Raw genomic sequence first — 14293 nt, forward strand, 5'->3', positions numbered from 1 at the left:
ACCGTCAGACAGATGAAGTGATTTACTCCTCTAAACTGACAGACCGATAAAGTGATTTACTCCTCTAAACCATCAGGCAGATGAAGTGATTTACTCCTCTAAACCATCAGACATATGAAGTGATTTTCTCCTCTAAACTGACAGACCGATAAAGTGATTTACTCCTCTAAACCGTCAGACAGATGAAGTGATTTACTCCTCTAAACCGTCAGACAGATGAAGTGATTTACTCCTCTAAGCAATCAGACATATGAAGTGATTTACGCCTCTAAACCATCAGACATATGAAGTGATTTACTCCTCTAAACCATCAGACAGATGAAGTGATTTACTCCACTAAACCGTCAGACAGATGAAGTGATTTACTCCTCTAAACCGTCAGACAGATGAAGTGATTTACTCCTCTAAACCATCAGACAGATGAAGTGATTTACTCCTCTTAACCATCAGACCGATGAAGTGATTTACTCCTCTAAACCGTCAGACAGATGAAGTGATTTACTCCTCTAAACCGTCAGAAAGATGAAGTGATTTACTCCTCTAAACCGTCAGACAGATGAAGTGATTTACTCCACTAAACCGTCAGACAGATGAAGTGATTTACTCCTCTAAACCATCAGACATATGAAGTGATTTACTCCTCTAAACCGTCAGACAGATGAAGTGATTTACTCCTCTAAACCGTCAGACAGATGAAGTGATTTACTCCTCTAAACAATCAGACATATGAAGTGATTTACGCCTCTAAACCATCAGACATATGAAGTGATTTACTCCTCTTAACCATCAGACAGATGAAGTGATTTACTCCTCTAAACCATCAGACAGATGAAGTGAATTACCCCCTCTAAACCGTCAGACATATGAAGTGATTTACTCCTCTAAACCATCAGACATATGAAGTGATTTACTCCTCTAAACCGTCAGACAGATGAAGTGATTTACTCCACTAAACCGTCAGACAGATGAAGTGATTTACTCCTCTAAACCGACAGACAGATGAAGTGATTTACTCCACTAAACCGTCAGACAGATGAAGTGATTTACTCCACTAAACCGTCAGACAGATGAAGTGATTTACTCCACTAAACCGACAGACAGATGAAGTGATTTACTCCACTAAACCGTCAGACAAATGAAGTGATTTACTCCACTAAACCGTCAGACAGATGAAGTGATTTACTCCACTAAACCGTCAGACAGATGAAGTGATTTACTCCTCTAAACCATCAGACAGATGAAGTGATTTACTCCACTAAACCGTCAGACAGATGAAGTGATTTACTCCACTAAACCGTCAGACAGATGAAGTGATTTACTCCTCTAAACCATCAGACAGATGAAGTGATTTACTCCTCTAAACCGACAGACAGATGAAGTGATTTACTCCACTAAACCGTCAGACAGATGAAGTGATTTACTCCACTAAACCGTCAGACAGATGAAGTGATTTACTCCTCTAAACCATCAGACAGATGAAGTGATTTACTCCACTAAACCGTCAGACAGATGAAGTGATTTACTCCTCTAAACAGTCAGACAGATGAAGTGATTTACTCCTCTAAACCGTCAGACAGATGCAGTGATTGACTCCTCAAAACCGACAGACATATGAAGTGATTTACTCTTCTAAACTGTCAGACAGATGAAGTTATTTACTCCTCTAAACTGTCAGACAGATGAAGTGATTTACTCCTCTAAACCATCAGACATATGAAGTGATTTACTCCACTAAACCGACAGACAGATGAAGTGATTTACTCCACTAAACCGTCAGACAAATGAAGTGATTTACGCCTCTAAACCGTCAGACAGATGAAGTGATTTACTCCACTAAACAATCAGACATATGAAGTGATTTACGCCTCTAAACCATCAGACATATGAAGTGATTTACTCCTCTAAACCATCAGACATATGAAGTGATTTACTCCTCTAAACCGACAGACAGATGAAGTGATTTACTCCACTAAACCGTCAGACAGATGAAGTGATTTACTCCTCTAAACCATCAGACAGATGAAGTGATTTAATCCACTAAACCGACAGACAGATGAAGTGATTTACTCCACTAAACCGTCAGACAGATGAAGTGATTTACTCCTCTAAACCGTCAGACAGATGAAGTGATTTACTCCTCTAAACCGTCAGACAGATGAAGTGATTTACTCCTCTAAACCGTCAGACAGATGAAGTGATTTACTCCTCTAAACCGTCAGACAGATGAAGTGATTTACTCCTCTAAACCGTCAGACAGATGAAGTGATTTACTCCTCTAAACCGTCAGACAGATGAAGTGATTTACTCCTCTAAACTGACAGATCGATAAAGTGATTTACTCCTCTAAACCGTGAGACAGATGAGGTGATTTACTCCTCTAAACCGTCAGACATATGAAGTGATTAACTCCTCTAAACCATCAGACAGATGAAGTGATTTACTCCACTAAACCGTCAGACAGATGAAGTGATTTACTCCTCTAAACCATCAGACAGATGAAGTGATTTACTCCACTAAACCGACAGACATATGAAGTGATTTACTCCTCTAAACCGTCAGACAGATGAAGTGATTTACTCCTCTAAACCGTCAGACAAATGAAGTGATTTACTCCTCTAAACCGTCAGACAAATGAAGTGATATACTCCACTAAACCGACAGACATATGAAGTGATTTACTCCTCTAAACCGTCAGACAGATGAAGTGATATACTCCACTAAACCGACAGACATATGAAGTGATTTACTCCTCTAAACCATCAGACATATGAAGTGATTTACTCTTCTAAACCGTCAAACAGATGAAGTGAATTACTCTTCTAAACCGTCAGACATATGAAGTGATTTACTCCTCTAAACCGTCAGACAGATGAAGTGATTTACTCCTCTAAACCGTCAGACAGATGAAGTGATTTACTCCTATAAACCGACAGACAGATGAAGTGATTTACTCCTCTAAACCGTCAGACAGATGAAGTGATTTACTCCTCTAAACCGTCAGACAGATGAAGTGATTTACTCCTCTAAACCGTCAGACAGATGAAGTGATTTACTCCTATAAACCGTCAGACAGATGAAGTGATTAACTCCTCTAAACCATCAGACAGATGAAGTGATTTACTCCTCTAAACCATCAGACAGATGAAGTGATTTACCCCAGATAGCAAAATTGCTGTGGCCCAGATCTGGTTCACACCTGACACCTTCATCTGGCCCACCTTTGGCATGGAATGATGGCACTTGAGCGGTCCACCTCTTTTTTTCCAGATCTTTACCACAAGCAAACCATAGAAACACCACATGTCAGCCAAACACAAAGCAAATAATGCAGATCTGGCCCAAATCTGGGTAATAGTTATTTAAAATTTTAGCCCAGATTCGGCCCAGACCCAACACCATTATCTGGCCCACACCTGGCATGGATTGATGGCACTTGTGTGGTCCACTCCTGTTTGACATGTCTTGCCCACGAGCAAGCCAGAGTGATGCCACAAACAGAGTATGAATCTCAACCATGGTGACAATTAAATGAAAAACTTCATGCTGCAATGCATGCTGGGTATAAACAAATTTCAAATCTCATCCAGGACTCCCAGCATGCACTGCGACATGGCTAAATAATGAACTTTTTACAATTTTCTTTGTCACTATGGTTGAGATTCATAGTGTGATTCTTGATGTTTGTATGTCCCAAGTGTACACTGGTCATTTTTTGCCAAAATTTCTAAAACTCCTTAATGACAAACTGCTGTGAAAGTGCTGGATCTCATATACAACATTGACAGAAAATAAACTTTTGATGACTAAGTCCTTTAATTAGATGATGATTTTTACCATTATATACCAACCACCACAGAATTGCACTATTAACTTTACATTAGCATAACAAATGTGTTTTATACACACAAAGTAAGCCAACTAAGAAAAATTGGTAAAGAAGTCAGGGGTCCAACTAAAACAAACACTAATCACAATAATGGTGACTTAAAATTAAACAAAGCATCAACATCTAAACCTAATAAGTGAATTCTACAGCAATATTTTTACTGAACATTCAGAAATAATGTTTTATAACAGTTTTAAAATAACAAAAATGTTTTGCTATCATTTACATAACAAGCAAACAAGTCAATTTAAAAAAGTTGTTGTTTTAAACATTGTGTGAACATTAAAACAGGACATTGTCATAACGTTTGAAAATGGTAAAATGTAACATTCCTCTAATGTTCAGACAACACAGAAATGTTCTTAGAATGTCAAGAAAACTGGACACTTTTTATGTTGGCAGAAAGTTTTTGGGAACATTGCGAACTTTCAAGGAACGTTCTTAGAACTTTTCTCTGTTAGCTGGGTATATGGATCACTTCAGACTCACACCCACATGAGCTGGTGCCTACTGTGCCACATGTTTGCCAAAACCGGGCCAGATATGTTTTAAAAGAACTGGGCCACATTTGCTGCAACATTTGTGGGCCACTTTAGACACAAACCCACATGAGCCGGTGCTTACCATGCCATATCTTTGCCAAAACTGGCCCAGACACGTTTGTAAAGAGCTGGGCCACATTTGCTGCAACATGTGAGGGCCACATTTGGTTTATTCCAAGATTAGGCCGTGTCTGTTGTGCAGCATTTTTGCCAAAGGTGGCCCATATTTGTTGTTTGATATTTGGGCCATATTCACTATTTGGCGGATGGGCCACTTTTGGTTCATATTTAGATGACATGTTGCCGTGGGCACCGCATCTTTGCCTTAAAAGGCCCACATGTGATTTGATATATGTGGCCCATCTTTGTTATTTTACATGTGAGCCACTTTAGGTTCACATCCCTTTTATTCGGGCCATAAGAAGACCAGCAGTGCTGCATCTTTGCCTGAAGTGGCCCACATGTGCTTGCTATCTGGGACTCCTCTAAACCATCAGACAGATGAAGTGATTTACTCCTCTAAACCGTCAGACAGATGAAGTGAATTACTCCTCTAAACCGTCAGACAGATGAAGTGATTTACTCCTCTAAACCGTCAAACAGATGAAGTGATTTACTCCTCTAAACCGTCAGACAGATGAAGTGATTACTCCTCTAAACCGTCAAACAGGTGAAGTGATTTACTCCTCTAAACCGTCAGATAGATGAAGTGATTAACTCCTCTAAACCGTCAGACAGATGAAGTGATTTACTCCTGTAAACCGTCAGACAGATGAAGTGATTTACTCCTCTAAACCGTCAAACAGATGAAGTGATTTACTCCTCTAAACCGTCAGACAGATGAAGTGATTTACTCCTCTAAACCGTCAGATAGATGAAGTGATTTACTCCTCTAAACCATCAGACAGATGAAGTGATTTACTCCTCTAAACCGTCAAACAGATAAAGTGATTTACTCCTCTAAACCGTCAGACAGATGAAGTGATTTACTTCTGTAAACCGTCAGACAGATGAAGTGATTTACTCCTCTAAACCATCAGATAGATGAAGTGATTAACTCCTCTAAACCGTCAGACAGATGAAGTGATTTACTCCTCTAAACCGTCAAACAGATAAAGTGATTTACTCCTCTAAACCATCAGATAGATGAAGTGATTAACTCCTCTAAACCGTCAGACAGATGAAGTGATTTACTCCTCTAAACCGTCAAACAGATAAAGTGATTTACTCCTCTAAACCGTCAGATAGATGAAGTGATTAACTCCTCTAAACCGTCAGACAGATGAAGTGATTTACTCCTCTAAACCGTCAAACAGATGAAGTGATTTACTCCTCTAAACCGTCAGACAGATGAAGTGATTTACTCCTCTAAACCGTCAGATAGATGAAGTGATTAACTCCTCTAAACCGTCAGACAGATGAAGTGATTTACTTCTGTAAACCGTCAGACAGATGAAGTGATTTACTCCTCTTAACCATCAGACAGATGAAGTGATTTACTCCTCTAAACCATCAGACAGATGAAGTGATTACTCCTCTAAACCATCAGACAGATGAAGTGAATTACTCCTCTAAACCGTCAGACATATGAAGTGATTTACTCCCCTAAACCATCAGACAGATCAAGTGATTTACTCCTCTTAACCGTCAGAAAGATGAAGTGAATTACTCCTCTAAACCGACAGACATATGAAGTGATTTACTCCACTAAACCGTCAGACATATGAAGTGATTTACTCCTCTAAACCGTCAGACAGATGAAGTGATTTACTCCTCTAAACCGTCAAACAGATAAAGTGATTTACTCCTCTAAACCGTCAGATAGATGAAGTGATTAACTCCTCTAAACCGTCAGACAGATGAAGTGATTTACTCCTCTAAACCGTCAAACAGATGAAGTGATTTACTCCTCTAAACCGTCAGACAGATGAAGTGATTTACTCCTCTAAACCGTCAGATAGATGAAGTGATTAACTCCTCTAAACCGTCAGACAGATGAAGTGATTTACTTCTGTAAACCGTCAGACAGATGAAGTGATTTACTCCTCTTAACCATCAGACAGATGAAGTGATTTACTCCTCTAAACCATCAGACAGATGAAGTGATTACTCCTCTAAACCATCAGACAGATGAAGTGAATTACTCCTCTAAACCGTCAGACATATGAAGTGATTTACTCCCCTAAACCATCAGACAGATCAAGTGATTTACTCCTCTTAACCGTCAGAAAGATGAAGTGAATTACTCCTCTAAACCGACAGACATATGAAGTGATTTACTCCACTAAACCGTCAGACATATGAAGTGATTTACTCCTCTAAACCGACAGACAGATGAAGTGATTTACTCCTCTAAACCATCAGGCAGATGAAGTGATTTACTCCTATAAACCGTCAGACAGATGAAGTGATTTACTCCTCTAAACCATCAGACAGATGAAGTGAATTACTCCTCTAAACCATCAGACAGATGAAGTGATTTACTCCTATAAACTGTCAGACAGATGAAGTGATTTACTCCTCTAAACCGACAGACAGATGAAGTGATTTACTCCTCTAAACCGACAGACAGATGAAGTGATTTACTCCTCTAAACCGACAGACAGATGAAGTGATTTACTCCTCTAAACCGACAGACAGATGAAGTGATTTACTCCTCTAAACCATCAGACAGATGTAGTGAATTACTCCTCTAAACCGACAGACAGATGAAGTGATTTACTCCTCTAAACCGTCAGACAGATGAAGTGATTTACTCCTCTAAACCGTCAGACAGATGAAGTGATTACTCCTCTAAACCATCAGACAGATGAAGTGAATTACTCCTCTAAACCATCAGACAGATGAAGTGATTTACTCCTATAAACCATCGGACAGATGAAGTGATTTACTCCTCTAAACCATCAGACAGATGAAGTGATTTACTCCTCTAAACCGTCAGACAGATGAAGTGATTTACTCCTCTAAACCGTCAAACAGATGAAGTGATTTACTCCTCTAAACCATCAGATAGATGAAGTGATTAACTCCTCTAAACCGTCAGACAGATGAAGTGATTTACTCCTCTAAACCGTCAAACAGATAAAGTGATTTACTCCTCTAAACCGTCAGATAGATGAAGTGATTAACTCCTCTAAACCGTCAGACAGATGAAGTGATTTACTCCTCTAAACCGTCAGACAGATGAAGTGATTTACTCCTCTAAACCGTCAGACAGATGAAGTGATTTACTCCTCTAAACCGTCAAACAGATGAAGTGATTTACTCCTCTAAACCGTCAGATAGATGAAGTGATTAACTCCTCTAAACCGTCAGACAGATGAAGTGATTTACTTCTGTAAACCGTCAGACAGATGAAGTGATTTACTCCTCTTAACCATCAGACAGATGAAGTGATTACTCCTCTAAACCATCAGACAGATGAAGTGAATTACTCCTCTAAACCGTCAGACATATGAAGTGATTTACTCCCCTAAACCATCAGACAGATGAAGTGATTTACTCCTCTTAACCATCAGACAGATGAAGTGATTTACTCCTCTAAACCGTCAGACAGATGAAGTAAATTACTCCTCTAAACCGACAGACCGATGAAGTGATTTACTCCTCTAAACCATCAGACAGATGAAGTGATTTACTCCTCTAAACCGTCAAACAGATGAAGTGATTTACTCCTATAAACCGTCAAACAGATGAAGTGATTTACTCCTATAAACCGTCAGACAGATGAAGTGATTAACTCCTCTAAACCGTCAGACAGATGAAGTGATTTACTCCTGTAAACCGTCAGACAGATGAAGTGATTTACTCCTCTAAACCATCAGACAGATGAAGTGAATTACTCCTCTAAACCATCAGACAGATGAAGTGATTTACTCCTATAAACCATCAGACAGATGAAGTGATTTACTCCTGTAAACCGTCAGACAGATGAAGTGATTTACTCCTCTAAACCGTCAGACAGATGAAGTGATTACTCCTCTAAACCATCAGACAGATGAAGTGAATTACTCCTCTAAACCATCAGACAGATGAAGTGATTTACTCCTATAAACCATCAGACAGATGAAGTGATTTACTCCTATAAACCATCAGACAGATGAAGTGATTTACTCCTCTAAACCGTCAGACAGATGAAGTGATTTACTCCTCTAAACCATCAGACAGATGAAGTGAATTACTCCTCTAAACCATCAGACAGATGAAGTGATTTACTCCTATAAACCATCAGACAGATGAAGTGATTTACTCCTGTAAACCGTCAGACAGATGAAGTGATTTACTCCTCTAAACCGTCAGACAGATGAAGTGATTACTCCTCTAAACCATCAGACAGATGAAGTGAATTACTCCTCTAAACCATCAGACAGATGAAGTGATTTACTCCTATAAACCATCAGACAGATGAAGTGATTTACTCCTCTAAACCGTCAGACAGATGAAGTAAATTACTCCTCTAAACCGTCAGACATATGAAGTGATTTACTCCCCTAAACCATCAGACAGATGAAGTGATTTACTCCTCTAAACCATCAGGCAGATGAAGTGATTTACTCCTATAAACCGTCAGACAGATGAAGTGATTTACTCCTCTAAACCATCAGACAGATGAAGTGAATTACTCCTCTAAACCATCAGACAGATGAAGTGATTTACTCCTATAAACTGTCAGACAGATGAAGTGATTTACTCCTCTAAACCGACAGACAGATGAAGTGATTTACTCCTCTAAACCGACAGACAGATGAAGTGATTTACTCCTCTAAACCATCAGACAGATGAAGTGATTACTCCTCTAAACCATCAGACAGATGAAGTGAATTACTCCTCTAAACCGTCAGACATATGAAGTGATTTACTCCCCTAAACCATCAGACAGATCAAGTGATTTACTCCTCTTAACCGTCAGAAAGATGAAGTGAATTACTCCTCTAAACCGACAGACATATGAAGTGATTTACTCCACTAAACCGTCAGACATATGAAGTGATTTACTCCTCTAAACCGTCAGACAGATGAAGTGATTTACTCCTCTAAACCGTCAAACAGATAAAGTGATTTACTCCTCTAAACCGTCAGATAGATGAAGTGATTAACTCCTCTAAACCGTCAGACAGATGAAGTGATTTACTCCTCTAAACCGTCAAACAGATGAAGTGATTTACTCCTCTAAACCGTCAGACAGATGAAGTGATTTACTCCTCTAAACCGTCAGATAGATGAAGTGATTAACTCCTCTAAACCGTCAGACAGATGAAGTGATTTACTTCTGTAAACCGTCAGACAGATGAAGTGATTTACTCCTCTTAACCATCAGACAGATGAAGTGATTTACTCCTCTAAACCATCAGACAGATGAAGTGATTACTCCTCTAAACCATCAGACAGATGAAGTGAATTACTCCTCTAAACCGTCAGACATATGAAGTGATTTACTCCCCTAAACCATCAGACAGATCAAGTGATTTACTCCTCTTAACCGTCAGAAAGATGAAGTGAATTACTCCTCTAAACCGACAGACATATGAAGTGATTTACTCCACTAAACCGTCAGACATATGAAGTGATTTACTCCTCTAAACCGACAGACAGATGAAGTGATTTACTCCTCTAAACCATCAGGCAGATGAAGTGATTTACTCCTATAAACCGTCAGACAGATGAAGTGATTTACTCCTCTAAACCATCAGACAGATGAAGTGAATTACTCCTCTAAACCATCAGACAGATGAAGTGATTTACTCCTATAAACTGTCAGACAGATGAAGTGATTTACTCCTCTAAACCGACAGACAGATGAAGTGATTTACTCCTCTAAACCGACAGACAGATGAAGTGATTTACTCCTCTAAACCGACAGACAGATGAAGTGATTTACTCCTCTAAACCGACAGACAGATGAAGTGATTTACTCCTCTAAACCATCAGACAGATGTAGTGAATTACTCCTCTAAACCGACAGACAGATGAAGTGATTTACTCCTCTAAACCGTCAGACAGATGAAGTGATTTACTCCTCTAAACCGTCAGACAGATGAAGTGATTACTCCTCTAAACCATCAGACAGATGAAGTGAATTACTCCTCTAAACCATCAGACAGATGAAGTGATTTACTCCTATAAACCATCGGACAGATGAAGTGATTTACTCCTCTAAACCATCAGACAGATGAAGTGATTTACTCCTCTAAACCGTCAGACAGATGAAGTGATTTACTCCTCTAAACCGTCAAACAGATGAAGTGATTTACTCCTCTAAACCATCAGATAGATGAAGTGATTAACTCCTCTAAACCGTCAGACAGATGAAGTGATTTACTCCTCTAAACCGTCAAACAGATAAAGTGATTTACTCCTCTAAACCGTCAGATAGATGAAGTGATTAACTCCTCTAAACCGTCAGACAGATGAAGTGATTTACTCCTCTAAACCGTCAGACAGATGAAGTGATTTACTCCTCTAAACCGTCAGACAGATGAAGTGATTTACTCCTCTAAACCGTCAAACAGATGAAGTGATTTACTCCTCTAAACCGTCAGATAGATGAAGTGATTAACTCCTCTAAACCGTCAGACAGATGAAGTGATTTACTTCTGTAAACCGTCAGACAGATGAAGTGATTTACTCCTCTTAACCATCAGACAGATGAAGTGATTACTCCTCTAAACCATCAGACAGATGAAGTGAATTACTCCTCTAAACCGTCAGACATATGAAGTGATTTACTCCCCTAAACCATCAGACAGATGAAGTGATTTACTCCTCTTAACCATCAGACAGATGAAGTGATTTACTCCTCTAAACCGTCAGACAGATGAAGTAAATTACTCCTCTAAACCGACAGACCGATGAAGTGATTTACTCCTCTAAACCATCAGACAGATGAAGTGATTTACTCCTCTAAACCGTCAAACAGATGAAGTGATTTACTCCTATAAACCGTCAAACAGATGAAGTGATTTACTCCTATAAACCGTCAGACAGATGAAGTGATTAACTCCTCTAAACCGTCAGACAGATGAAGTGATTTACTCCTGTAAACCGTCAGACAGATGAAGTGATTTACTCCTCTAAACCATCAGACAGATGAAGTGAATTACTCCTCTAAACCATCAGACAGATGAAGTGATTTACTCCTATAAACCATCAGACAGATGAAGTGATTTACTCCTGTAAACCGTCAGACAGATGAAGTGATTTACTCCTCTAAACCGTCAGACAGATGAAGTGATTACTCCTCTAAACCATCAGACAGATGAAGTGAATTACTCCTCTAAACCATCAGACAGATGAAGTGATTTACTCCTATAAACCATCAGACAGATGAAGTGATTTACTCCTATAAACCATCAGACAGATGAAGTGATTTACTCCTCTAAACCGTCAGACAGATGAAGTGATTTACTCCTCTAAACCATCAGACAGATGAAGTGAATTACTCCTCTAAACCATCAGACAGATGAAGTGATTTACTCCTATAAACCATCAGACAGATGAAGTGATTTACTCCTGTAAACCGTCAGACAGATGAAGTGATTTACTCCTCTAAACCGTCAGACAGATGAAGTGATTACTCCTCTAAACCATCAGACAGATGAAGTGAATTACTCCTCTAAACCATCAGACAGATGAAGTGATTTACTCCTATAAACCATCAGACAGATGAAGTGATTTACTCCTCTAAACCGTCAGACAGATGAAGTAAATTACTCCTCTAAACCGTCAGACATATGAAGTGATTTACTCCCCTAAACCATCAGACAGATGAAGTGATTTACTCCTCTAAACCATCAGGCAGATGAAGTGATTTACTCCTATAAACCGTCAGACAGATGAAGTGATTTACTCCTCTAAACCATCAGACAGATGAAGTGAATTACTCCTCTAAACCATCAGACAGATGAAGTGATTTACTCCTATAAACTGTCAGACAGATGAAGTGATTTACTCCTCTAAACCGACAGACAGATGAAGTGATTTACTCCTCTAAACCGACAGACAGATGAAGTGATTTACTCCTCTAAACCGACAGACAGATGAAGTGATTTACTCCTCTAAACCGACAGACAGATGAAGTGATTTACTCCTCTAAACCATCAGACAGATGTAGTGAATTACTCCTCTAAACCGACAGACAGATGAAGTGATTTACTCCTCTAAACCGTCAGACAGATGAAGTGATTTACTCCTCTAAACCGTCAGACAGATGAAGTGATTACTCCTCTAAACCATCAGACAGATGAAGTGAATTACTCCTCTAAACCATCAGACAGATGAAGTGATTTACTCCTATAAACCATCGGACAGATGAAGTGATTTACTCCTCTAAACCATCAGACAGATGAAGTGATTTACTCCTCTAAACCGTCAGACAGATGAAGTGATTTACTCCTCTAAACCGTCAAACAGATGAAGTGATTTACTCCTCTAAACCATCAGATAGATGAAGTGATTAACTCCTCTAAACCGTCAGACAGATGAAGTGATTTACTCCTCTAAACCGTCAAACAGATAAAGTGATTTACTCCTCTAAACCGTCAGATAGATGAAGTGATTAACTCCTCTAAACCGTCAGACAGATGAAGTGATTTACTCCTCTAAACCGTCAGACAGATGAAGTGATTTACTCCTCTAAACCGTCAGACAGATGAAGTGATTTACTCCTCTAAACCGTCAAACAGATGAAGTGATTTACTCCTCTAAACCGTCAGATAGATGAAGTGATTAACTCCTCTAAACCGTCAGACAGATGAAGTGATTTACTTCTGTAAACCGTCAGACAGATGAAGTGATTTACTCCTCTTAACCATCAGACAGATGAAGTGATTACTCCTCTAAACCATCAGACAGATGAAGTGAATTACTCCTCTAAACCGTCAGACATATGAAGTGATTTACTCCCCTAAACCATCAGACAGATGAAGTGATTTACTCCTCTTAACCATCAGACAGATGAAGTGATTTACTCCTCTAAACCGTCAGACAGATGAAGTAAATTACTCCTCTAAACCGACAGACCGATGAAGTGATTTACTCCTCTAAACCATCAGACAGATGAAGTGATTTACTCCTCTAAACCGTCAAACAGATGAAGTGATTTACTCCTATAAACCGTCAAACAGATGAAGTGATTTACTCCTATAAACCGTCAGACAGATGAAGTGATTAACTCCTCTAAACCGTCAGACAGATGAAGTGATTTACTCCTGTAAACCGTCAGACAGATGAAGTGATTTACTCCTCTAAACCATCAGACAGATGAAGTGAATTACTCCTCTAAACCATCAGACAGATGAAGTGATTTACTCCTATAAACCATCAGACAGATGAAGTGATTTACTCCTGTAAACCGTCAGACAGATGAAGTGATTTACTCCTCTAAACCGTCAGACAGATGAAGTGATTACTCCTCTAAACCATCAGACAGATGAAGTGATTTACTCCTCTAAACCATCAGACAGATGAAGTGATTTACTCCTATAAACCATCAGACAGATGAAGTGATTTACTCCTATAAACCGTCAGACAGATGAAGTGATTTACTCCTCTAAACCGTCAGACAGATGAAGTGATTTACTCCTCTAAACCATCAGACAGATGAAGTGAATTACTCCTCTAAACCATCAGACAGATGAAGTGATTTACTCCTATAAACCATCAGACAGATGAAGTGATTTACTCCTGTAAACCGTCAGACAGATGAAGTGATTTACTCCTCTAAACCGTCAGACAGATGAAGTGATTACTCCTCTAAACCATCAGACAGATGAAGTGAATTACTCCTCTAAACCATCAGACAGATGAAGTGATTTACTCCTATAAACCATCAGACAGATGAAGTGATTTACTCCTCTAAACCGTCAGA

The 14293-nt window shown here is 39.2% G+C and overlaps 2 protein-coding genes across 2 annotated transcripts in view; one reads left to right on the forward strand and one right to left on the reverse strand.

Moving 5' to 3' along the window:
- LOC129441882 (uncharacterized) overlaps window positions 1–14293 on the reverse strand; it is a 429034-nt gene that overhangs the window by 407801 nt on the left and 6940 nt on the right. The window lies entirely within an intron of this gene.
- LOC129441899 (interferon-induced protein 44-like) overlaps window positions 1–14293 on the forward strand; it is a 118240-nt gene that overhangs the window by 42165 nt on the left and 61782 nt on the right. The window lies entirely within an intron of this gene.

Source organism: Misgurnus anguillicaudatus, chromosome 2 (assembly GCF_027580225.2).
Source record: "Misgurnus anguillicaudatus chromosome 2, ASM2758022v2, whole genome shotgun sequence".
In the NCBI taxonomy this organism is placed as follows: Eukaryota; Metazoa; Chordata; class Actinopteri; order Cypriniformes; family Cobitidae; genus Misgurnus; species Misgurnus anguillicaudatus.